Here is a 25,423-nt window from a genome sequence, read left to right as displayed (position 1 = left end):
CAGTCCATCCTCCATTCAGCCAAAGTGATTTTCCTAAAGCACGGGTCTAATCATGTCACTCTGCTGGAACTCAAGCTCCAGGGCCTCCCTATTGCCTTCAGACACAAAGACCAGATGCTGTTTGACGTTAAAAGCCCTTCATTACCTGCTCCCCACTTACCTTTCCAGTCTTCTTATACCTTAATCCTGGACGGGCACTCTTTAGTCAGTGACATTGGCCTCTTGGTTCCATTACTTAGCTCTGGGCATTTTGTCTGTCCCCCATACCTAAGATGTTCTCCCTCCTTATCTCTACCCCCTGACTTCCCAACTAAAATCCTGTCTTCCACAGGAAGCCTTCCCCAACCCCTCTTAATTCTAGTGTCTTCTCTCTGTTAATTATTTCCCATCTATCCTGTATATTGTTTGTATACATTTGTTTACGTGTCTCCCCGATTAGACTGTAAATTCCTTGAGGGCAGGGACTGTCTTTTTCCTCTTTTTGTATCATCAGTGGTTAGCACAGTGCCTGACACATAGTAGCTGCTTAATAAATGTTTGTTGATTGAAGTAGCTTAAAAGAGAAAGTGATGAGCCTTAAACAAGATACGGGCTCCTTAAAAACTAGGATAGACCAACAAATCAAGGACTTTATGAGATAGCAAGAAATAATAGGAAAAAATAAAGATTGAAAAAGTGGAAGAAAATATAAGATATCTGATATAAAAAACAACTGACCCGGAAAAGGTCAAGGTGAGACAGTTTAAGTCACTGTCTTCTATAAAAACCATTATTAAAAAAAATTAAGTGCTGGATATTATATTTCAAGAAATCATAAAAGGAAACTTCTTAAATGTTTTAGAATCAAAAAGCAAAGTAAGTAAAGATAGAAAGAATCCACTGGTCACTTCCTGAAAGGAACCCAAAAGGGACGAATCCCAGCAATGTCATAATCAATACCTAGAGCTCCCATGTCAAAGAAAAATTGCTACAAGCATCCAGAAAGAAGTTCAGGGAATGAGTCAGGATCATACAAGACCTGGCAGCTTCTACTAAAAATGAGTGGAGATCATGTAACTGAGTATTCCAAAAGGCAAAAAAAAAAAAAAAAAAAGCAGGGAGAATAACTTGTCCTTCAAAGCTCAGTATAACTCTACAGAGAAAGAAAAGTGGACCTTTCATGGAACAGAGTGGTGATGTCAAACTCAAATAGAAAGGATTCCTTACCAAGTCACACAAATTAAAGCCACAAATTAACATTATCTACATTGTGTTTTTGTTTTGTTAAACATTTTCCAATAAAATTTAATCCAGTTCAGTCTTCATTTAGGAATGTTGTAGGCCCACTGGCCACAAATTTGACACCTCTAGAATAGAGCCCTCTCAAGTATTTCTGATGAAAAGAATAATACTGAGTAGGAATTTTGAAATAGAAACTTTAGAAAAGTAACGCCAACAAGCATTTATTAAGCAATTACCATGTGCCAGGCACTCTGCTAAGCACTGGAAATAAAAAATGCTAGCAAAAAGAGAGGTCCAGTTATGCCTTCCACATCGTGACTTTCCCCATCGTAGTTTTAATATATTGCCAGTTGGTATAAGAAATTAAATGAGAATTTTTAGGCAGTTTTGGGGAAGCTGGAGATGACACAGAAAAAGTTTAGAAACTCAGAAATGCATAAAATGTATGTATAGTATTGTATAATGTCAAAATATTTTGGGGACAGCTAGGTGGCGCAGTGCATAGAGCACCGGCCTTGGAGTCAGGAGGACCTGAGTTCAAATTCAGCTTCAGATACTCACTAGCTGTGTGACCCTGGGCAAGTCACTTAACCCCAATTGCCTCACCAAAAAAGGAAAAAATATTTTATCTTTTAATACCATAATAATTCAGACTTCTCCAGTACGAAGGGAGGGCTAAAAGTTTTTGAGTGGATTTTCCAGATCCTGGGGCACTGTACTGGTGGAAGGGATAACTGTATTTATTCTCTGCCCTCAATAAGCTTACATTCGAATTTTGAGAGAAGACAACAAATCAAAAACAGCTGAAAATGGGAGAGGGTGGAGTGTATGGTGCCCAAGTCCAGAGCACTGGGAGTGGATGGACGGGTGGATGGAGCTGGACCAGGAGTGGGGTGGTGGGGCAGTGAGGCAGCTGGCCCAGGCACTTCCTCACAATGGAGGGTATGGGAGGAGGGGGCTGTAGGGGCAGCAGGATCTTCCAGAGGGACTTCCTCTCCAAGTTATACTCCTGACTCCCCACAGAACTCTCTCTACCATGTATAGAAACCTCCTCACCCTGCAAGCTCCCTCCACCCCTGGACTCCACATGTTGGAAGTACCCTCTGCCCCTTTAGCCTCTCTCAAAAAGCAGAATACATATTATTTCTCCCTCTCTTTCTGAAATGTTTAACCTTTTCCTATCAACTGATTCTTTCCTTACTGCCTTCGGATGTTCCCAAGTCTCCCTCATCCTCAACACACCTTCACTCGATCCCACCGTCCCTCCAGGCTATAGTTCTATATCTCTTCTTTTCTCAGACTCCTTGAACAATTTTCCCATACTTGCTGCCTGTTCCCTCTCTCCTCTCGCTCCTCAACCCTTTGCAGCCTGGCTTCCAACCTCATGTCTCATCTGAAACTTAAAGTTGTCAACCAAAGTTATCAAAAGTTTTTAACTTGTCAAATCTGATGGTCTTTTCTGAGCCCTAATCCTGATTCCTCCCATTGCCCTCCAGGAGAAGTTTAGAGGTCATGCTCCCCAAAGGTGTTCCCCGCCTGAACTATGCCTCCATACTGGCAAGCTTGCTTTTTTTAAGGGTTGCTACAAGTGTGACTAATCTTTAATCAGCCAGCCAATGGCAAGCTGGCCTTTCCATTCCATTAGAGACAACTCCTTCATGGTTCAGGGGTAACAGGGTATAGACATATTAACACTCCTAATCCTCTATCTGCTGCCTTTGTCATTGTGGATTACCCTCTCCAGAATATTCTCTCCAGTTTGGGTTTTGTGACACTGCTCCCTCCTGGTTCTCCTACCTGTTTGACCCCTGCTTCTCAGCCTCCTCCATTGGCTCATCGTCCCCATCGACATCATGCCACCCCCCCCCCCACTGAGGGTGCCCCCTATTGTTCTTTTCTGGGCTCTCTTCTCTACATTCTTTTTCTTTAGGACTTCATCAGCTCCCATCTCTATGCAGATGACTCCCATGTCTCTACATCCAATGCCCACCTCTTCCCTGAGCTTCTGTCCTCCGTCATCTATTGTCTACTGGACTCAAGTTGGACGTCCCAAAGACGTCTTCAACCCACGGGGTCCAAATGAGCTCATGATCTTTCCCCCTAAGCTCGTCCTTATTTCTATTGAAGATCCCACCAGCCTCCAATCTCCTAGGTTTAGAATTCTGACATTAGCCTCCTTCTCCTTCACTCTATATATCCTGTTAGTTGCCAGGTCTTTGCCTTCCAATCTTCACAACATCTCTCAGATATGATGCCTTCTCTAGAGTCACACAGCCACCATCTTAGTTCAGACTTCATCACCTTTTACCTAGAGTTCGAGCCCTGCATCTCCCCCACTCCAGTCCATCCTGCGCACTGATGCCTCTCCCTCTCTCCCCTCTGCCCCCCTCCTCTCTTGTCCGCCTTCCCTCCTTCCCCCTTTTGTCTTTCTGTCTCTCTTTCCTCCATATACTCCCTATCTCCTGGGGTCCAGCCTGATAGTTCACGCCCTTTGGACTGTCACTCTTCAGGGATGGACTCTGAGGCTTTGGGGGTGCATGATAGTCACACTGGGAGAAGGTTCTGAGGAGGCATCAGAGACCTCATGGGCCCTGGGCTTCCCTGAACCAGATCACAAAGTTCTCAAGCAGGAGGTCTGCTAGGCTGCTGTCAAGGAGTTTCTCATTTGCTCTGAAAGCCACTAGATGTTGAAACTAATGGTGGTAAAGCATTCCACCCTCTTCTTGTGAATTTGAGACCAAGCAGTGCCGGGTGAAAAGGTCTTTAGGTTCATCTCTAAAAAGATGTAAAAGCTAGGGGGGGGGGAGGTGAAAATTTGGACCTTTTATGGGAGTGATTGAGTATTAAAGTTGTACCTTTTAAATTTTTACTTTTGATTTAGATTCAGTAAATGCAATTAACTCCTATGCCAATAGAGTAAATTCGGAGCAGTCACACTGAGGAAGGAAAAGAGTTTGGAACCATCGAATGACAGGACACTAGCCAATTCACTTAGGAGTTGGTAGAAACTCATAGTCTTTGTTAGGACCCCAGGAAGGTATCTAGGGAAGTGCAGACTCTGTTGGCTTAGGACTGGGGAGGACCAGAGGATGGGTACGTGTGCAGAATTAGTAAACTGACAGCTCACTCTTATGGCGCCCCCTAGTGGCTGGGTCAGATGTGGCACCCAAGGCAGCTGCTCCTGCCATGTTCCTCAGTCCTAGGTGGAAAGTCCTCCCTGAGACAGGAGCAAGAGTCAAAGTCGGGCTCTCCAGCCTTAAGTTTGCGGACTTTATTCTTTTCTCCTCCAGCATTAGCCCTTTCCAGCCCTGCAGTCCCTTGCCAGTTCTCCATGATCTTTCAGAGACTGCCGATGTTGGCTTAGCAGCCATACCTGCCGGTTCTTTCAGTCCCCAAAGATGTAACTTTCATCTGGGCCTGGTGCCTTGAACTCATCGAGGGCAAATGTTCTCCTACCATCTCCTTACTTATCTTGGCTATTGATTTCCTATTAGCCAATTGTGTTCTCTGCTTTCCAACCCAAAGATCATTTTTGGCAGAGAAAACAGGAGTAAACTAATAACTTTCTGTCCATTCTTTGTTAGCATCAGTCCATCCACCCTGAGGGTCAACACACTGGTCCCAGTGAGTAGTGAAAATGCTCCTTACTCGCATTCCCATCTACAGACTTTTGTTATTCCTCAATCACTCAGTGCCCTCTCCTCATTGGGGTTCGCAATCATATGAAATTATCATTTCAATCCAGATCTGGCACCTGTTATCTCTCCTGGCTCCCAGATGATTTTTCCTGCTTTCTCAAGTATAGGCCAGGTATTCATTTCTGCCATATACTTAAAAGGCTCATAAGTTTTCATTGATAAAAACCTAAAACATAGTCCAATAACTCCCAAGTTCTATAATACTCTTCTTCCCAGAAGAGTTGGTAGGTTAATACCTAAGAGTAGGTTGATACCTAAAACACCCAAATCTGAAACATTTTCTAGGACTGTCACTGCACTTTTACCCTGGACCTACATCACCACCCAAACAAGGCCCTCAAGGTCCATGGCGTCCGGCAGGCCAGGTCATGGCTTGGACCAATCCTCCTGTCTGACATTGGTTTATCTTCTCAAAGAAGGATTTAATTGCAGAAAACTCCTGCTGAGGGTTAGGAACTTCTGACCACTCAGACTCATGAGGTTGCCCACCTCTAAGGTTGCAAATGTTCATCTTAGGATTGCTTGATTATCTAGACTCAGGGAAAGAAATGCAAGCAGGAGAGCAGCGCACATTCCTGCTGCCATGTAGGAGTAGCAGCCACAGCTCCTGGGAGGGCAGAGAGGCCCTGCCCCTCCCCCTCCCATAGGAAGCCCAAGAGATCCTCCATGGGGTAGTTACTTGTGTGGATCCTGGGATGGGGCCGTGGTGTCTCTCTTCTGCACTGCCATTAGTTTGAGCCCCTGCTGTCTGTGTTCCCCTATTATAGCACCCCAGTTCCATTTAATCACTTACCCTTTTCCAAAGGGACATTTATATCCAAGATAGATCTAGAGCAAGAACAAACATGAACTTTTCCCCCAATACCCTAGAGGCATAATCTCTTCTCTACTGATTTGGTGAAGGAGGTGGTAGTGGGATTAGGCTCATAATTTAGTTCAGTTCCTATGTAATTTTGGTCCCCCCCAAAGTTCCTGTCCAAATGAGGGATGATTAATGGGTGAATCCTTCTTCTGGGCTGGGGTACCAAAGACCACTTCCAGAGATCTCTTCCTTCACCCACTTAGGTCGTATGTTCAAGTTGCAAAATCTGCCCTGGATTCCGACTCCCAGATTCCTGGGGCTCGCTGTCCTAACCAAGTTCAGAGACTCTACTCCCTTCACCAAGAAGGGACAAGAGTGAGCAAAAAAGCCAAGGACCAAGGCCCATATCCTGGGGGCCATATGGCCTCAGAGGGGAGAAGGCTGTAAGGCACTTCCCCTTACCACATGGTCTCTTACCAGGTGCCCTGAGCCAAAGATTCACTGAGCCCCTGGCCAAGAGGGAAGGCCTCTGAAGCCAGTCAGAATCCCTCTTTCACCATGTGTTTAGGCAATCATCACAATCGTTTTGGAACATCAGCTCCCTGTCATCTTCTACTCTGCTGGAGAAATTGCATCAACTGAGCAAGCTAATGGGGTCTACACATGCACGAGACCTCCATTCTATCTGCAGATGGGAATAGGACAGGGGCAAAAGTTGTTTCTCCTTTTAGAGTTTACTGAGTAGGAGGCTTTTCCTGGTTCAGTGACCTAGACTCTTTGACAAAGCCCCCTCCCCCGTGGCTGTCACGGGGACCAAGGGATTGCTGAATGGCCACAAAAATTGGGAGCTCACAATAATCACAAAAGGGGAGCTTATCTCTGCTCCACGCTTGTTCTACGGCTCTGCTGTCCCCAGTGATACTCACCCCCACTTAAATTTTTGCTATTCTTAGCAAATTTACCGGGCGACATTTGGCCACATTCCCCGTTCTGGCAAGTTCTTTAGAGATTTTGGCACACTCAAGTGTTGTCTTTTTGAGTCCCTCGCTTTAAAAAGTCTTAGCAAAGGCCATGTGGCATAATTCTTAATTGTCTCCTAAATGCCAAGTAAAGAGTTTCAAATAGTTAATTCAGCATAGTTCTTAGATAATCCCCAAATTAGCGATCCTTTGTGAGAGCCAGGCCTACCACAGCTGGTGGGACTTGAGACTGCAATCACTCCAAATAGGAGAGGAGGCATATTCAGCAGACAAATGGCATTTAGCAAGTTTATCATAGATCCCTACCTGCCTGGCACTTAGAAAAGTCTGTCCCAACCCAAGCAGTGAGGAAAGAGCAGCCATTAAAGCTGAATTAGAACGAACAATTAACAGCCCCACCCCTCTCCTCAAGGTGGGGGGGAAGAAAAAAAAAGTTTCTCAAAGGAAACTTCTAGTACTGAATGGATTCCCAACATGGAGTTTTCCAAACAGGGAATAGGAACCTGATATGGACCAGTTCACTTCACCAAAAGGTATGAGACTGTCTTCAGTGAAAAGTCCCCTGTCCACAGAGAGTGAACAGCCTCTGAAGTGCAGAGAGCAACCTGGACCTGTGTCAGCTGCCAGTATTCAGTCCTAGCAATCCAGAAGACACCCCAAGCACAAGGTTGGAGTGTCCCAACAATAGGACAAGCAGGTTTACCTCAAAAAGAAAGCCAACTCTGATAGGTCCCTAACACATGGGGAGTTCCCCAAAAGGAATTAAGCAATTTGGAATTGACTGGAATCAGCTTCTCTGATTCCAGATAAGTCTAGCTCCTCCTAATGACGGAAGCTCCAAAGGTAGAAACTACCTCCAAAGTTCATAGCACTGTGGTTCTATGCTCCTAAAATTATCACAAGCCCCTACTGGTGAGCTTATCTTTAATAGTCGGGCGGTAGATGCAATTAACTTAAAGCAAAGGCTTTAAGCTGGTGTAGTAAGACCAGAACTACATTTCCCCGTAAACTTGGGGCACACAATCTCACAAATACACATTGTCAATGGGAAGACTAGTCATGAGACATACAGACAGGGAACGTATATGGCTAAGGTACCTCATGCCTCTGGCACTGCTTAACATCTTTTCCCTTCTCAGTATTCTCATTCTATTCCGCTCTGGGTGAAGTGTCTTCTGAGGAGGTCATTCAACCAAGCTGGACCTGCTCTTCTCCACAGCTAGATTCCCAACTTTCAGAGTTAAATATCCCTTAAATCCCTTGTTAGCTCTCTTCTTTGCTATCAGGGATCAGGCTTCTTGAAATTTCTCCCCAATTCTATCTCTCTCTCTTTCTCTTTCTCTTTCTGTGTGTGTGTGCGTGTGTCTGCCTGTCTCTGTCTCTGTCTCTGTCTCTCCCCTAGATTCAGAGGCTCTTGATAGGCAAGTATCTCTGTAGGGATGTAGTAGAGCTAAATTCCTCCCGTTGCCCTCTACTAGAAGTTTAGAGGTCATGCTCCACAAAGGTTTCCCCCCACCCCAGAACTATGCCTCCAAACTGGCAAGCTTGCTTTTTTTAAGGGTTGCTACAAGTGTGGCTAATCCTTAATCAGCCAGCCAGTGGCAAGCAGGCCCTGCAATTCTGTTAGATACAACTCCTTCATGATTCAGGGGTAACAGGGGATAGACACATTAACACTTCATACCTTTGTTACCAATACTCATCTATGGTTTTAGCAACCAGGCTGCTGGGGGTAATGGAGGGAGGAGTCATTGGAGGGCCAGAATCTGGTTAGGGACCAAGTTCTGACCCTTTCTACTATGTGTGTGTGTAGATAGACAGACACAGACAGACAGACGGATGGATGGATGGATGGATGGATAGACAGACAGACAGACAGATAGACAGAGTTTCAAAAGGCTTTTACTTGTGTCTCCCCAAAAAGCCAAATATCAGAAAACAGAAAACCACCCACTGCAGAGAATCCCTTCCTTTCCATGTGGTATGTATGCTTTCATCATATTTTGAACATTTAAGGGCAGGTTTCCATGTACAGATAAAAGATACATTTTTAAAAAAAAAAAAGACATCTATAATGATATTCCTCCACCATTCTATCCTTCAGGGTGTCTAGGTGGCATGATGGATAAAGCGCTGGCCCTGGAGTCAGGAGGATCTGAGTTCAAATGTGGCCTCAGACACTAGCTGTGTGACCCTGGGAAAGTCATTTAGCCCTGTTTGCCTCAGTTTCCTCATCTGTAAAATGAGCTGGAGAGGGAAATGGCAAACTGCTCCAGTATCTCTGCCAATAAAACCCCCAGTGGGTCACAAAGAGTCAGCCGTGACTGAAATGACTCAACAACGAATTCTGTCCTTCACTGGCTGTCACTGCAAGGCTACTCTGTACCCTCAACTGTAATATATACTGTAACATTATTAGAAGGCCCCTTGCCCAGTGTAACAATGTTTTAAGACTGTCTTTTACTTCTCTGTTATCTGCTGGAAAGATAGAGCCTCCAAGTTTTTGGAAACTGTGGTTGGAACACTCAATATTGAGAAAAAAAACCCAACTTCTACCTGAATATCTAAATTATTATAAGGCGTTGGGCACAAATTTAGAAATTCCCAGAAGGCTGGTGAAGCTCCAAACTTGACATGTTAAATTGTCCCCTTCCTCCAATGGATAATTAGAAAAAGAGCTGATTTGTTTAGCACAGTTAAAGAAGTCCCACGTGCAGGGCTCCAGAATGCCAACAGTACTAGTTGGCTGATGACAGAGATCGCAACAGATGTAGCAAGGATTTAAGTCCCAAAAAGAGCACATTCCAAAGACAGCCGGCATAGAGACAGTCAAGATAAAATTCAGTGATTCAAATCGAATGCTGCTAAAGGCACATGGAGAGGAGTCACAGGTGACTTTGTCCAGCCATTTTCATTTAACAAGTCATTAGTATACTGAATTTAAATCCAGCTTCAAATTCTTGTTTGCTGTGTGACCCTGGGCAAGTCACTTAACCCTGTTTGCTGCCATTTCCTCATCTGTAAAATAAGCCGGAGAAGGAAATGACAAACCAGTCCAATATCTTGGCCAAGAAAACCCCAAATGGGGTCATGAAGAGTTAGACATGACTGAAAAAGACTAAAAAAAAAAAAATCCCAACCTATTTTAAAAAGTTATTAATATAGACATCTGACTTTAATCACACCAAGATGTTTATGTCAGTTGCTGTCAGAAGACATTGTTGGCAGGCGGGCATCCCTTCTGTTCAAGGTCTTCAAGTGAGCCAGCTCCTAGCACTGTCTGGATCGAGTGACCTACATACAGCAAGGGAATGTCGCCTAGTCCTTTCTTGCCTGAAGGGAGCTCTTTGGTGAAAACGCTTCATCTCCAGGATGAGTTGGAAGCATTTTAGGACTATCCCCAGCTTTCCAGTCCACAGGTGTACTGGCAGCTGAAGGCTGTCAACCACTCTGAGGAGCCGATCGATGTTCCTACCAGTAGCTGCTGGGCAGGAGCTTTATCTGGATCAAAAATAAACACCACACAAACTGTCACAGACATGTCCTCACCATCCCACTCACCTGAGTCTCATGCGCCCAGCCTGATGGCACAGTCTAGTTGATGATCATCAGTGATGGAAAAAGGCAGCTTCTCTGGGCGCTCATCTCTGTTGTATGCCTTGATATCCCTATTCCAGGCAAGATGATCACGGGTAGAGTCCGTGGAAAGGGCAATCATTTTAACATTTCACTTGGCAAATTCTGATGCCGGCTTTGCAGCTCAGCTCAGCTCTGTTGTGCAAACTGGAGTAAAGTCCTGAGGGTGCGAGAAGAAAATACTCCGTGAGTTTCCTAAAATGTTATAGAAGCAGATGCGACTGACCACGGTGTCCACCTTGAAGTTGGGGGCCTGGTCTCTGAGCAACAGACTGGTCATATGGTGATGGCAGAGAGGAGGAGCCCACTATATCTTAATTACCAAGTCTGACGGACTCTTTTTTCTGCCTCCATTCTTTTTGAGCTTTTTTCTTTTTTCTTCAGCATTTGACACTACTAACCACCTTCTCCACCTAGATATTCTCTCCTCTCTGGGCTTTCATGACACTGTTCTCTCAGCTCTCTTCCTATCTATCTGGTCACTCTTCAATCTCTTTTGCTTGTTCGTAACCCTAACTCTAATTGTGGGCATGTCCCAAAACTCTGTCCTGTATCCTCTTCTTTTTCTTCTCTGTACTCTCATCAGCTCCCATGGGTTCAACTATCATCTTTGTGAAAGTGACTTACAGATCAGCTCACCAGCCTTAGTCCCTGTCCTGCATTCCAGTCACATATCACCAATTACCCACTGGACAATTCAAAATAGATATTCCAAGACGTCTTGGAGTCAACATGTCTACACCTGAACCCATGTCTGTAGCCTTAAAACTGTCTCCATTCTGAACTTTCTTATTTCTGTTGAGGGCAACACCATCCTTCTAATAATCTAGGTCTGCAACCTTGGGGTCACCCTCAACTTTTCTCTCTCAACCACCAATCCAATCAGTCACTAAATCTTGTTTAAGCGCAGATGGCTGAACAGTGGTACTAAGATAGATGTTTCTAGCCTTGACGGCAACTTTGTGTTTCAAGAGGTTGGAAAGTCCTGGGTTCAAGATTAGTTGATCAGTTGGGAGGTACATCATACGATGCTTCTCAGAGGAGATGACCACCACCAAGAGTATAATACAGCTAAAGGAACTAAGCAAACCATGGCTTGCCAGGAGATCTGGACTTGTGAGTTGTGTCGACATCACGGGTCTGAAAAGAGGTGATGTGAGTCTTGTGAGTGCCTTGTGCCTGTTCTGTTTGTGGGTTCCAGTGAGTCTTTTGTGATAGAGGTCATGCTTCACATTCTTGTTTATATTTTAGCCATCAAGGAACACTAATGAATCTTGTGTATTTTAAGCATTTCTTTTGTGGTAGGGGAAATAAATAGCCATTCTATACCTGATCAATTTTGTAAATAGACCACTTTTCCAGGAGGGAGCCTGTTTAATCCCTTACATGGAAACTCTAGACAGAAGCTGAGACTGAGCTTGAAGAGATTGCCAGCCTTTGTGGTGGCAAAGAATTGGAAACTGAGGGGATGCCCGTAAATTGGGGAATGGCTGAAGATGTTATGATACGTGAATGTGATGGAATCCTATTTTGCTGTAAGAAATGATGAAGGGAATTGTTTCAGAAAAACTTAGGAAGACTTGTATGAATGGATGCAAACTGAAGTGAGCAGAACCAGGAGAACAATTTCTACAATAACAACGATATTATAAAAATGAGCAGTTTTGAAAGAGTAACTCTGATCAACACAATGATCAACCATAATTTCAAAGGACTCATGATGAAATATGCTATCAACCTCTAGAAAAAAAACTGACAGATGCAGAGTGCAGCTTGAAGTGTATTTTCTTCTCTTTCTTTTCTTCCATTTTTAGACACGGCTAAAGTGGGAATTTGTTTTGTATAGTTATACATATTTGTAATGGGTTTTGTTTTTCTTGCCTTCCCGGTGGGTGGAGGAGAGGAACTGGGAAGGAGAGAATTCAGAAATGGAAATTAAATTAAATTAAAAAAAATAGAGAGAGACTTTCCTTGGGGCTCATTGGGGGTAGGGGTAATAAGCCAGAGAATTCTAGAAGAGATTGATCCCTTCCCTTTGGAGCGAGGTTCCCCAAGAGCATGAACCTTGACTGTGTGAGACCCAGAACTAGGGTTTCACAGTGCAAGAGAGAACATTCACCATGGGCCTATGAGTTTTACACACATAATAAAAAGGGATATAAAAGTATGGGGATCAGACACGATGGAGAGCTTTATGGTAATTGATCTTGCCTCACTCTCACCTGGACTATTGCAATAGCTGCCTAACTGGTCTTTCAGCCTTCAGGGTAATCCACCTCCAATTCCTCCTTCACACAGCTGACAAACTGATTTTCCTAAAGCACAAATCTGATCTTTTCATTCCCCTGATAAATAAACTCCAATAGCTTCCTGTTGTCTCCAGACTCAAATATAAATCCCTTTATCTGTCTTTGTCTAGTACAACGCCTGACACATAGTAGGTGATTACTCAATGCTTGCTGTTTGAATGAGAACATCCAGAGGAGGGTGGCAATGGGGAAGGTCACGCCATGTGAGAATCAGTGGGGGCACTGGGGATGGTTAGAAGCAAAGACTGGGAGTGGACAGTAGGGTTGGAGACAGGCTGGCTGTATTCATATGTTTGAAGGGCTCTCATTAGTTTTGGTTTGCTTGGTCCCTGAGGTCAGAACCAGGAGTAATGGGGCAAAGTTAGGAAGAGCCAAAATTAGGCTTGATGAAAGGAAAAGCTTCCTAAAACTCAGAGCTGTCCCCAAGTGGAAAAGGCTGCCTGGAGAGAGAATGGGCTTTCTTCCCAGAAGTCTTCAGGCAGAGACCGAACTCTACTCCTTAGGGTTGGGTCCATCCCATCAAGAGTAGATTGAACTAGGTGGCCTGTGAGGGCCCTTCTAGCTTGAGAGAGCTACGATTCTGTGATTTAGGCCCACAGGCTCACGGATCTGCTAAGGCTGAGGGGGCTGGGATCTGCCCCTGGAATCTGTAGGTGGAGGGTGGAGGGTGGAGGGTGTGCCCACAATGATGAAATCTGTTCACCAATTAGAGTAAGAAGGATGAAGGTGGCCCTCTGCTCCCTGGAGGCAGAAGGAAGGTGTCATCACCAAGATTATTGCAAGAGCCTCCTAACTCAGGAGTTTGCTCGGCACAGCTGCCGGAGTAATTCTCTTGAAGTGCCGATCTCACCTGGTGACTGCCTTGCTCAATCAGTTCCAGTGACTTCCTTTTGTCCCTAGGATCGAATCAAAACCCACGTGTTTACAATCTGGCACCAACTTATCCAGCCTCATCGGACCTTCCCGCCCCTCCTGCACCGTGAAACCCAGCTGCACTGGTGCCTCTGTTCATTTCTCACCTCGGTGTCTTTGTATTGGTCACCCCCCCCACCCCAGGATGCCACCTCTCCTCTGCTTCCTAAAAGCCCCTTTACTTCCTTCAGGTAAATCTGCTACCCTTTCCTGGTCCCTCAGCTCCTTCTTCTTCCTCCCCACTCCCTTTCATTGATCTACTTGCATTTCTTCTTTTCATATCTATTCAATTTTAATAAAGTAGTCTTATTGATAGTTTTATATTTATTCTATATACAAGTGTTTCTGTTAGAATGGAAGCTTGTTGAAGGCAAGGAATGGCTCACTTTGCCTTTGCATCCCCAGTGCCTGACAAATAATTTGTGTTTAATAAATGCCTGTTGATTGGTTGAGCGAGCTTCACTAGAGGTGGCAGTTCCCAGGCAAAGCCACAAGGGGGCGAAGTGACCCTCCACCCCACCACCCCAGCGCAGTTGCTCATCCGTTTAACAATTAGTGTCTACTATATGCTAGGCAAGGTGCTGGTGGCTGGGAATAGAAAGACGAAGGTAGAACAGCCCTCATAATTAGGAATCTTTTTGGAGGACTCAGATTTCTGGCACGTCCAGGAAAGTAAGTGTCTTACAACCTTAGAGTTTACCTAACCCACCCTCCTTATTTTATTTTTTTCAATAATATTCTATTCCCCCCCAATTACATGTTAAAACAATTTTTAACATTTAAAAAAAAATTGAGTTCCAAATTTTATCCCTGTCTCCCTCCCTTCCCTCCCTGCTCCTGAGACAGTAAACATTCTGACACCGGTAAAACATTTCCATATTAGCCATTTTGTACTACAACACTCTAACAAGAAAGAAGGAAAGAGAGAAAGAAAGGGAGGGAGGGAGGAAGAGAAGGAAGGAAGGAAGGAAGCAAGCAAGCAAGCAAGCTTGCTTCAGTCTGTATTCAAACAATATCAGTTCTCTCTCTGGAGGCGGATACTGTGCTTCGTCATGAGTCCTTTGGGATTGTCTTAGATCATCACATTGCTGAGAAAAGCTAAGTCATTCATGGTTGATCATTGTACGTTGTTGCTATTACCTTATACAACGTTTCTGGTTCTGCTCACTTCACCCTCCTTATTTTATAAAGGAGTAATGCTGCTTTACGGGGTTAGCCTGAGCCATCTATGATTTATTTCCTCTTAAGACTGAAGTGAATCACATATCTCTTTCAGTTCACATTTATGGAGCTAAAATCTGATTTGTTCTGATGAATAGAGAGGAAGTGTGATAGGGTGTGATAGGTACTGGGCATGGAGCTAGGAGGATGGATCCTGGCTGAGTCACTTCCTAGCCATATGACCTTGGGCTAGTGACATGCTGGTGTCCCCGAGTTCCCACTTGCTGGAGACCCTTCATGCCAGCGAAGGATGAGAGTCACCATTCCATCCAGTGCTTGTCTCCTGACCTGGTATCTTCCTGCTTGCAGGGACACCATTTCTTCCCTCACCTTGCTCCTATCTCCTGGCCTGACCTGCCTGCTGGGATGGGAGAGACAGAAACACTGCTCCATCAGGTGCCCCCACTGGTCCCCAACCTGAGCTACCTAATACCGTGAGAGGATACCACCCTGAGGCTGAATCCCTGCTGCTGTTAATAACCATCCTGAACCCAATAGGCACGATTCACAAACTCCCAGCCAGTCGAAGCCCTCCCCATCCCAGTGGTCCTGAAATCCGGTTGTCATTATACAAACCCCCTTCTCCATGCTCCCTCCTTCCTTCCCATCCCCCCCACCCCCGACCCAGCCTCCCTACCCCCTCCACTGTGCTCTCTGGGGGCACCAAACTGGCTTTCACCTTCAATTTTCTCCTGTCCCACTCTTCGTCTTCTGGCTGTCACTGAGATGTGACTCTCTCCCAATGACAGCCTCCCCGGCCACCCTGCCCCACCCTGGCTGCACTTTTCTCATCCCCTGACTCCCTAGTTGAGATGGAGGAGTTGGAATCGTCCGTCAATAAGCATCTAGTAAGTGCTAGCCAGGCACTATACTAAGCGCCGGAGCTGCAAAGACAAGCGGTTTCTTCCGTCAGGGAGCTCACAGTCTGATGGGAGAGACAATGTGCAGACAACTATGTCCAAATAAAACACAGACAAGATAAATTGGGGGTAGTCTTTGAGAGAAGGTTCTAAAATGAAGGAGGATTCTTGCAGATGGTCAATTTTAGCAAAGGTTGGAGGGAAGCCTGGTGGGCAGGAAACAGACAGTGAGGAGAGAGAGAATTCTAGGTGGGAGGCAGCCAATGCGAAGGCCTGGAGTCAGGAAATGGACCTCCAGTGCCTCTACTCTTCAGGGCCTTCCCACACTGGCTACACTTGGCCCTTGGCCATCCTGACCCTTGAATGGACTCTTCTCCTGAATGCCCCGTCCCTTTATGCTATCGCCGGTTTTGTCCTGCCAAGCCTCGGCCCTGGATTTCTCTCACCATCCACTGCCTTTGCTTCCACTTAGATGCTTCTGAACTAAGCTGGAGAAAGTCATGAAACTCTGCTGGCTGGATCCACTGCCGATTTATGTAATATAATCTCAATTAGCCCTCACTGCTTCGAGGCAATCCTTTGACACCTCCCTCATTGACTCACTATCCCACTCACCACAGCAACTCTTCCAAAGCTTTTCATACTTCCTGAAACCACCCTGATTTCCCCTTCCCCTCTTCTCTCCACGGAGAGTCTCGCTTTATATTTCACTGAAAAAGTGAGGGCATTTGCTGAGCTCTCACTCTTCCCCCCTCCTCCTTAGCTGACACCAACTAGATGCCTCCCACCCCACTCTTCCTTCACTCCTGTGTCACGTGACGAGGTGCCCTTTCTCCTTACTGATGTGCCTTCTACACCCATAAGTGATCCCACTCTAACCCTTCTTCTCCATCAGTCCTTAATATTTATTGGCGGACTTGGTTTAAGCCCTCTGGCCTCAGTTTACTCATCTGTGAAAGGGGAGGTTAACCAAGGTTAACTTAAGGTTAACATTGTTAACTTTACGAACGTATGAATTCTAAGAATGTGGAAAGACTACAGAACTTCCCTTGTTAGGTAAGAATCTTATCGATTAAATCATTCCACCGGAACTGAGTGTAAAGTGGGCCGTATGCCTCCTTGAATCGCTCACTCGGGAGGCTTAGCTCCAGCCTGAGTAATTTGTACAAAAAGGAATCTGTCTCAAAATGAGACAGTGATTTCTGAGGGCCTACAAGCCTAGGGAAAGAAGCTGGGTCTTACAGAGCTAGGCCAAGAAGCAATCAGAGAAAGAAAAGGCAAAGTTAGGATTGAGCTGGACGTAGAAGTGGGAAGCAGGAGCCTGGCTGGGCCTGCTCCCCACAATGTCCCCACCTATCCAGGGTCTGCTCTTTCTCCGCCTTCCCCTCCCGGTGCCCGTGTAGTCAAAGATACTACAATGTAAATCTGTTGTTTTGTTACTCAAACATTTCCAGTGACCTGAATTTTGCCTCAACCACAAAGAGTGACAGAGGTCTTAGTAGAAAGAAACAGAAATGTAAATTTAGGCAGAGAGCCTGACCTCTGTCTTAGTGTTAGGAATTCTCCTAATTGCGGATTTGGGGTGACTACCATTGAACTCATAACTTCTCAGCTCAAAGAAACCCCCTAAAGCCACGGAGGAGGGGACCACCTGGACATTAGAGGCAATGAAGCTGCCCCCGCTCAAAAAGAGTGATGCGTAACCCAATTTTATACAAGTTATCTGAGGGCGGAATGAAACAAGGCATGAAAAATGCTTTGCTAATCTTAACGGGACCTGCAAACTTTAATTTTTGACTACTTGTATTCTTTTCATTCTAATTATCAAGAGTTGGTGTTAAGGATAAACTTCAAAGAGACCTTCACTCTTCTTGTGGAGGGCAGGACCTGGGCTGCTTCTCCACAAGGGGGCAGCAGAGGCCAGGCCAAGCTTGGCCAAGCTCCATCAGTATCTCAGTGGCCAAAGCCCTTTTCCCAGGATCCTGGTTCCTCCAGAGAAAAAGGGGGAAAGACCTTTGACCCCATTTCTTTGGGAGGGGTCTGGCCTTGGGGATAGAAGGAGATTATGATCCCCAGTTCACATGAGTATAAAGGACAGAGGGCCCTGGACTTGGGGAGTCAGAAGACCTGTCTTCTTAGTTCTGACTAATATTTCTACTTAACAATTCCCTAATTTATAAAACAACCAACAGTCAACAAACATTAATTAAGTGTCAAGAAAGGCTAAAGATGTCCCTGCCTTCAAGGAACTCATATTCTTTTTTTCCTTCCTTTCTTTTTGGCAGTCAGGGTTAAGTGACTTGCTCAGGGTCACACAGCTATTAAGTGTCTAAGGCTGGATTTAAACTCAGGTCTTCCTGACTCCAGGACCAGTGCTCTATCCACTGCACCCACCTAGCTGCTCCAAGGAGCTCCTATCTAAAAGGGGAGCTTAAGGGGGTTAATAAAACTCACCCGGTTTAGTTCACAGCTATGGAGAGTAGAGAACAAAAGATTTATTATATTTGAGCTAGAAGACGCCTCAGAGATCATCTCATCCAAACCTCCCAGTTTACAGAGGAGGGAGGGAGGGTTTGTCGCATAGGTTCAAATGCTGATTCTTTCACTTACGGCCTGTGTGACCTTGGGTAAGTCCCTTCTTGCTGGGCCTCAGTTTCCTCATCTGTAAAGTGAAGGGGTTAAACTTGATGGTCGCTGAGGTCCTGGCAGCTCTAATATCTGCTATGACAGCTGTAGAGTATTAGAGCTGGAAGGGGCCTGAGAAGAGAGAGCTTCGAATGTCAGACTTGTTAAGGGACTCTGAGAATTTAGAACGGCAGAGTTGGGGGAGACCTTTAGTCCCCTAATCAATAAGCACCCAGGAGTGACAGGCATTCTGCTGGGTTCTGCTAATACAGATACACAGAAAGAAATGACTGCTGCTTACAAGGAGATTACATTCTAATGGGAGAGGCAATATGGACACAAACACAGAATAAAGTAAGTGTACATATATATACATATATATCATATATATACTACTATATATATGCTTACTTTATTCCATATACTTTCTATATAATATACATTATAGATATAATATGCTCTGCATATAATAAAGTACATATGTATGTGTATATATACATATGTATATATTACATATACTTTATATTTATTATATATGAGGTATGTAGAATATGTATATAAAGTATGTATGCATATATACTTTACTCTGTGTGTCCATATTGTCTCACCTGTCAATATATATAAATGTGTGTGTATATGTGTACATATATATGTATATATATATAGATAGATAGATATAGATATATATATATATCACAGTATACACAAAATAAAGAATTTGGAAGAGGTATAGGATTGAGGGGGAAAGATAATTAACCCAGTTCTGGACTTGTGGAGTTTGACATATGCAATAGGCAGGTGGTGGTGTGGGATTGGAGCTCAGGAGAGAGACTGGGGCTGGATACATTGATCTGGAAGCCGCCAGAGGGTTAAACCCACAGGAGCTGATGAGGTTACTGAGAGAAAAGAAGAGGGCCTAGTTAACAGAGTTTAAATTTGAGCCTACTCTCTGCTCATGTGAACAGAGGGGCAGTGCTCCCCCAGGTTGGGAGGAGGCGGCGCTTTGTACCAGTTATTCTTACTGTTTGGTTAGTTGTCTTTCATTCTGGAAGAGGACCAAAATGACATCACTATACCAGAGACAAGGTTCAGTGTGTCCGACTGTGCCTGATCAGACCAGTAGGAGCCTGGAATGTTCTATCACAGGTTGGGCACAAATAGTTCATGTGAACATTTGGGCTGGATTCTCTAAATGTGCACATCTCGAGTTTCTTTTGAGCTCCTGTTTGTTTGTTTTTTAGGCAATTGGGGTTAAGTGACTTGCCCAGGGTCACACAGCTGGTAAGTGTCAAGTGTTTGGTCTGCCCCTTGTTTTGGTTTTTGTTTTTTTTCTGTTTTTTTTTTTTTTAGGCAACAGCACCTTCTTTGATGAGGACACGCCATGCTGGGTGGTCCTGTGCCAGTGTCTCCCATGTCACACAATCAATTCCAAAGTTCTTAAGAGAGACCTTGAGAGTATCCTTTATTAACCCCCTTAATCTCCCCTTTTAGAATAGGAACTCCTTGGAGCAGCTAGGTGGTACAGTGGATAGAGCACTGGCTCTGGAGTCTGGATGACCTGAGTTCAAATCAAAGACACAGCTGCTTCTGACCACCATATGAACACTTACTGTACCTGCTTAGTAAGTGCCCTTTGGTCCTTGGGGACACCTGGATGAAGACACAACAAAGGAGAATGAGGAGTGATCAGGCAGGTAGCACAACAGAAGAGAATGGTGTTTTGGAAAGTATCCTGGAGGAGAGGGGCAGCCATCAGTATCAAAAGCAGGACAGAGGATGGGAAGAATGCAGACTGAGAAAAGACCATCAGACTTGGCAAACTCTTCCCAGAGGGTTCTGTCTTTATCTCTTCATTTCTGAACTTCCTTCTTTCCTTCCTTCCTTCCTACCTCCCTTCCTTCCTCCCTCCCTCCTTCCCTCCCTTCCTTCCTTCCTTCCTTCCTTCCTTCCTTCCTTCCTTCCTTCCTTCCTTCCTTCCTTCCTTCCTTCCTTCCTTCCTTCCTTCTTTCCTTCCCCATGCCTGCCATGCACAAGCTTCCTCTCTTCTCTACCCTAGGAGAAGCCCAGTGGGGCAGTGAGGACAGAACTGGCCTCTAAGCCAAGGAGATGGAGGTAAATGACTCCCCTCTGACCCATCCTGGCTGTGTGACCCTGGACAAGTCCCTTTCCTCTCAGTGCCCCCAGAGGAGGTGCCAACCAGCATGGGTAGAGGGAGTTTCCTCACAGGGAGCTCTGTATACCAATCAACCCCAGGTCTAGGCCCTCTCCCCGTCCTTCTTCCTCTTGATTCCAAGACCATTCATTGATGCTTCTGCCCAGGGTTCCACATGTGACCCTGGGTGAGTAGCCTCTCAGGACTCTAGGCTCCCTGAAAGTTTCAGGAAAGGTGTTCACCTATAGAAGTGGAGGGAATGCCTTCACCTGGGAATTCCCCAAAGAAATCACAGGTCTGGTCCCTGTCCCAGTCTCTATCCCTGTCACTTCTAGGATATACTGGAGGTGATGGACGAGATCATGATCCCTTCCAGCTTGAAACCTATAATCCTAATTTTCAGTCTGGGAATTTAAATTGACTTGAGATCAGGGTACAGGACAAGGGTGCCTGGAGGGCAGGCTGCCCTGCCCTTCTAAGGGCCCTTCCACACCTCCTCTGTGGGCTTCTTGCCTGGGCGGACCTGGAAGCCCTTGGGCTCCACGTCTCCCCCTTGGGACTTGTTCAGTGATTTTCTCCTTGGGAATTTAATCGCGGGCATTAGGTCTCATTCCAAGTTTGTAGTCACTAGCCAAGCCCAACTTTAACTGGGCTAAAGCTCAGGTGAGGTGAGGTGAGAGAGAAGTTGGGGAACTGGGGAGAGATCAAAGCCAAAGAGGGCAGGGGGGTCAGGCCCTACGTGCCTTTCTATCATGCACCACATATTTTAGCCAAATTGGACCACTCCAATTTCTGTTCCTCCCCTCTACTATTGCATAGCAGAACCTCCTGCATGAACGCTGTCCCTCCTCATCTCAGCCTCTTAGAATCTCTGGTTTCCTTAGTTCAGGGGCTACTTCTGCCTTTCTTCCTCAGACATTAGTGCCCTCTCCCTCTTGAAATGACTTTGTATTTCTTTGTATACAAAACTCCCGGCACTGTTCTCATCCTAAAGCTATCAGAGGCACAGTCAGTGGGGAGCTCAACTGGCCAGGGCATTTCAAGGGAAGGAGGATTGCCTAAAATCTTTCTAAATATAACTGCAAGCAGGACGTTTAGAAACAAGAGAGATTAAAATGACATCCCACTGAAGTTCATGTATACGCTTAGTGCTATCCCAACCAGACTCTCAAGGAGATACATTACAAAACTAGACAAAATAAGAAAAAGATTAATTTGGAAGAACAAAGATCTAGCAACTCAAGGCAAATAATGAAAAAAAAAGAGGAGAAATAGAATAATTTTCCGAGAAAAAAATCCAAATCCTCAATGGCCATATTAAAAAAGAGTTCACTAAAAGATCACTAATAATTAGAGAAATGGAAAATTCAAGCAACTCTGAGGTTCCACCTCATACCACTCAGGTTGGCAAAGTGACAAAAGGGAAAATGACAGATGGTGGAGGGGCTGTGGGAAAATAGGCACACTGATGCATTGTTGGTGAAACTATAGGCTGGTCCAGCCATTCTGGAAAGTAGTTTGGAATTATGCCCCCCAAGTTACTAAATTGTGTCTACCCTTTGACCTAGGGATAGCTCTATTAGGTCTATACCCCCAAAGAGATCAAAGAAAGAAGATAAAGATCCTCACGGACAAAAATATTTATAGCAGGATTTATAGCCTTGGGAGAGGAAGCTTGATAAAGGTCACACAGCTTGGGTCATGAGATCAGAGCCCTGGAGCTGGATGAGACCTAAGAGGCCTTCTAAGGGTGCCCTTCCACGCCTCCTCTGTGGGTTTCTTGCCTGGGAAACCCCCAGCCTCCACATCTTCCCCTTGGAACCCCCTCATTTTACAAATGAGGAAACTGAGGCCAGGGAAGGGCAGGGCCGCATGCCCCACAGTCACAAAATTAAGCTCATGGGATTAGATGTAGAGCTCAAAGGGGTCTCAGAGACCATTGGGTTTAACTCCTTCATTTTACTGGTGAGGAGAGAGCCCTAGGGAGGTCTGGTGACTGCCCAGGTAGGAGTCCCTCAAAGGAGGGTTCTCCAGGCTAGAAACTTCCAGTTTTCTAGCTGGTTTCCTAGCTCCTCTTTGCCTGAGGGAGGAGAGGGAAACCAATGATGCTTTTCAGAGGGATCCCTCCCTTCCCCATGAAACATCTCAGCTGCCCTGACATGGAGGGAAGATGGTGCCAGCAGACCGAATGAGAGCTTCATGTCACCATGCCCCAACCCCCGGGAGCTCCCTCATGAAGACCACCATGCCTGAGGCTCCTTGGGGACATCCCTGGCTGACCTTTGGAGGGGGCAGTCCCAGCCCCAACATGGGAGGAGGGGAGTGGGCAGACTGTCCTTGTTCAGAAGTATCAGAAGCAACAGGAAACAACAAATACCCCCTTCACGGGGTTGTTGAAAGAAGTGACCTCCTATAGACAAACAGAGGAGTGACCACAACTCCCTGGAGTCTGAGGGCCTGGCTTCAACTCCTACTAATCACCTGTGTGACCTTGGACAAGTCTTCTGCCCTGTGTTGCTGCAGGGGTTGGCCCCTTCCTAAAGCCCTAATTCAGGTGACCTTTGTTCTATGCCCACACCCACTCAGCATCACCGCCGCTGCGGGGTGGTCCCCCTAACCTAGCCCCGTGCCCCTTACAGCCCTCCAAAGCTAGCTATCCAGAGCTCAATCCCTGTGCCTTTCAGAGGACTTTCAGGCCTCACCACGTGGTGTTGGAGGTCTGCAAGGGGACAATGGTCAGTAGCATGGTCCCAGAGGGGGAGGGGGAGGGGCGGGACCACCTGTTACACCAGCTGTCAGCCTGAGAGGGCTCTGCAGTCAGAGAGACCTCCCTTCTGCCCCCAGCGTCCCACAGCCCCAGCTTTTGTGGCTCTAGGCCCTTGGTGTGAGCTGGGCCTAGCTCTCTGACCCCAAAGGTTTCTCCTCGACCCCAGCAAATAACAAAGCTTTCCCAGTGTCCCAGTGAGGGGCAAAAAGCTCTGGACTCAGAGAAAACGAAGAGTAGGGTCTTCAAATTCCATCTCTGCTGCTCCCTCACAGGGCCCCCTTGGGGGGGAGCCGCATGGGGAAGAGGGGAGAGCCAGAGGGCCTGGGTTCAGATCTCATCTCCGAAAAGTACCGACTGAGTTGTTTGTCCTTCCTTCTGGAAGAAGACCATGATAAAGTGAATTGGATTTAAGTGAGGCAGGGCTGTGCAAAGTCACCAGCCTCACTCTATCCTGTGGAGCCATCTGGGGCCAGTGGCAAGTGGTCCTGATCCATACTAAGTAGCCTTGGGTAAATCCTTTCAACTGGTATATAAAGTGAGGGAGTTGGACTGAACGGCCCCTGGGGCCACGTTCCAGTCCCAGCTTTCTCTCTCAGGGCCTCAGTTTCCTTTTCTGTAAAATAAAGCGTGACGGAACCAAGTCTGGGGACAGAGGTCTGCAGCTAGAAGTGTGCTTGCAGGCCATGTAGGCCTTCGGAGCTATGACCCTTGGGTCTACTCCTCACTGGCTGGGGGATCTCTCTCTGAACCTCAGTTTCCCTCTTGGTCGAATGGAGGTTTGAACTAGAAACCCTTCCGGTCCTACACCTGTGAGCTTATTATGGTCAATTAACGTTCTCTCCACCCCAAAATTAGTTTGTTTAAATTTTTTAAAATATTTACTGATCTGATATGGAAATAGGCGTTGTATGACTTCGCATGTATAACTGATATCGTCTTGCTTGCCTTCTCAATGAATGGGGGAGAGGCGGGAGGAAGGGAGAGAATTGGGAACTCAACATTATAAAAAATGAATGTTAAAATTATTTTGCATATAATTGGGAAATATTCAATGAAATAAATAAAAATAAATGTAAAAAATACTTCCTTATCTGTGTGCCTGCATTCTCCCCAGGAGAACGTTAGCTCCTCGAAGGCAAAGACTTATGCATTTCTCTTGGTGTCCTCACCTGGCACAAAGTCGGGGCCTGAAGAATTGAGTGGGGTGACCCCTTCTCTCAGACTGAATTCCCCTGGGGATAGCCCTGGCCAGGACCAGCCCCTGCAGCCTACACAGACTTTCTCTTTTGTAATCTCCCTCTCGGGTCCACACCGCACACCCTCAGGGGCTCATCCTCCCAATTCTAATCTCTCCGCGCCTCTCAGTTTGCTCAAACACTTTCCAGGGTGAGACCTCACCTGAGCCCCAGCAAGGCAGGGCCTCCCCTCACCTGGAACAAGTCACTGCTCTTGGAGGTGCCATTTGTAATATCCGGATAATCACATAAGTACTTTCTGATAGGGCTGCTGAGGGGAAAAAAACAAAAACAAACACATATTAAGCACCTGTTGTATACAACACTTATTTCGAGTAACCACCGATTGAGGGCAAGCTAGGTGGCACAGTGGATAGAGCAGGTGGCCAGAAATCAGGAAGACTCATCTTCATGAGTTCAAATTCGGCCTAAGACACTTACTAGCTGCGTGACCCTGAGCAAGTCACCTAACCCTGTTGACCTCAATTTCTTACCTTCTTACTGTAAAATGAGCTAGAGAAGGAAAGGGCCTTTACTCCATATATTTTCTATTTTACACATTTTACTCCATACTCCAGTGTGTCTGCCAAGAAAACCCAAATGGGGTCATGAGGAGTCAGACAGGACTGAAGAGCAAGAAGTATGCGCAGCAAAGCTGGAGGGATGAGCAGGGCAGAACTTAGGGGTGGTGGGTGGAGGGCTAGATTTGGTGTTAATTGTGTAAGCCTGGGTACAAGGGTCTTCACTACTCCGAGACTCAGTTTCCTCAACTGTAAAATGGGTCTAAAGATGCTTCCAATACCTCAGAGAGGTGTCGTGAGACTCAAGTGACAGAAAGTGATCAGCCAAGTTGAAGATACTAGAGAAATGTCGGTTATTTACTGGAATTCTCAGGAAGGGAGCTCCTTCGGCCAGGGCAGACAGAAAAGCTGAAAGAGTTGCCTCAGGGTCACCCAGCTGTATGTGACAGAGACAGGGCTTGAACCCAGGGTTTTTTGACTTGTA

The 25,423-nt window shown here is 45.8% G+C and overlaps 1 pseudogene; it reads right to left on the bottom strand.

Annotated features, from left to right (window-relative positions):
* Positions 1–9,883: 9,883 nt before the first annotated feature.
* On the bottom strand, positions 9,884–10,634 carry LOC114045384 (annotated as a pseudogene).
* Positions 10,635–25,423: the final 14,789 nt, after the last annotated feature.

Source organism: Vombatus ursinus, unplaced genomic scaffold, assembly GCF_900497805.2.
Source record: "Vombatus ursinus unplaced genomic scaffold, bare-nosed wombat genome assembly UNPS02001287.1, whole genome shotgun sequence".
Lineage (NCBI taxonomy): Eukaryota > Metazoa > Chordata > Mammalia > Diprotodontia > Vombatidae > Vombatus > Vombatus ursinus.
This window is presented reverse-complemented; position numbering and strand designations above follow the sequence as displayed.